The 1,719-nt window shown below is 35.7% G+C and overlaps 1 long non-coding RNA gene across 1 annotated transcript in view; it reads left to right on the top strand.

The window, feature by feature from the left end:
- LOC107084301 overlaps positions 1–416 on the top strand; it is a 15,639-nt gene extending 15,223 nt beyond the window's left edge. The window contains exon 2 of the long non-coding RNA XR_001481218.1: positions 41–416. This is a non-coding gene — a long non-coding RNA (uncharacterized LOC107084301). The remainder of the gene's footprint in view (positions 1–40) is intronic.
- Positions 417–1,719: the final 1,303 nt, after the last annotated feature.

Below are 1,719 nucleotides of genomic sequence, written 5' to 3'. Positions count from 1 at the left end.
TATTATAAAAAAAAGAAAGATTTTTCTTTTATCTCTGTAGGACTGTTTTCTCTTTGTCTCTGTGTGCATCAGCGTCCATACGTCTTTTTTGACACTCCAAAAAGCTGGACGGAGGCACAGAGCTACTGCAGAGAAAACTGCAACGACCTAGCAACCATGACAGATATGAAAGACATGGATATGGTTCTGGAAATGATTGGACAGAACTACAGTGATGCCATTTGGATTGGGCTCCACATGGGGAGCAAAAGCAGCTGGCACTGGTCTCTTGCAGACAAGAATTTCTACAAGGAGGGAGAACAAAATTATTTTAAATTGCGCTCCCCAGTAGGTGATATTAACTGTGTAAATTACGAAAACGGAGAACTGGATATTTCGCCTTGTATATTTGATAGGTATTCAGTGTGTTTTGATGGTAAGTAATTCTTTTTTATTTTAGTCTGTGACAATTAGAAATATTAATGTTCCTGTCATAAATGCCCTTTCCATGAATAACCTTTTTTTTTATATTAGTCTGCCATTTTTCTTTTAACCTTGATACGAAGGCAGTGTTAGGTAAAGCAATACTGTAAGTGAGTGGAAAGATGCACCTGGTCCACATTATACCTCAAATACATCTTAGTTGTCCCATCTATCTTTTTTTATTTTTTAGACCTGATCATTTTGACGTTTTGTGGGAAAGGAAATCTCCTGTTTTCAGTTTAAATTGATGGCCTGGGTTCAAGCAGCGTGGCAGAGGCAGCAGCCTCTAAGTTAGAGCTCCATAACCTACACCAGTGGTTCCCATACTATTATTAATTATAAAATAAGCATTTAATTCTCAGGCCTTTTATTATTTAAATCTGAAATAAAAAACTACATAAATACCATGCCTGAAAGCTTGTAAGGAACCAAAAATAAATACAAAATGAAATGATATCATAAATCTGCCTCTGGCGCTCATCTGAGTAACTCTCATTTTAACACATATAAACTTCATAAATTGGAAACAAAATACTAAACAAAAATGGTATTAGTCAGACTGACTCCATTTATTTTATTTTGATTTCAACATTCATGACACCTGAGCTTCTTTGATAGTTCAGTGTGATAAACAGGCTGTTCCCCACATCCAGTCTGTTCCTCTGCTTGGTTTTGATGTGTGTCAAAGATGAAGGTGCACTCAGAAAAAAAAAAACAATTGCTTTTTGGTTGAAAAAAAGCTTGTTTTATGTTTTAGCTTGGTCCTCACAAAGCAAAACAGCCTTATTTTATATTACTACCTAAGAAATCAAGTATTTTCATGTACCCCTTGCAATGTACTCACGGACCACAAGGGGACCACTTACCGCCGCTTGGGAATCACTGACCTAGTCAACTCTTAAACCAAGGTTATTTCCTGGGAAATGTGTGCAGTAACAACAGCTAAGGGTTACTCAAACTGCTGGTCTGGAGCAGAGAACAGTCAACTAAGTCAACGTAAGAAAATAGCTCTGTAATTGGTGCACAGTTGCATTTAACAGGAAAATTTACAGAACAGGCCAAAAAGCATCATGCATATGCACTAAAGTGTTAATCAAGAGGAGAAGAAAGGCATTAAAAAGAATTTCTTAATAATCTGATGTAATTTATTATTGTGTTATTTTCATTTGAAGATAATTTGCTCAAACAGGATGCTTCAAGTTTTCCAGATATTTATTAGCTATTTTATTTTGAAAGACTTAAATTATCCACTGATCT

This window comes from Cyprinodon variegatus, unplaced genomic scaffold (assembly GCF_000732505.1).
Source record: "Cyprinodon variegatus isolate N-32 unplaced genomic scaffold, C_variegatus-1.0 Scaffold0, whole genome shotgun sequence".
NCBI classification, from domain to species: domain Eukaryota; kingdom Metazoa; phylum Chordata; class Actinopteri; order Cyprinodontiformes; family Cyprinodontidae; genus Cyprinodon; species Cyprinodon variegatus.
The sequence above is the reverse complement of the archived record's forward strand: the minus strand, read 5'-3'. Positions and strand labels throughout refer to the sequence as shown.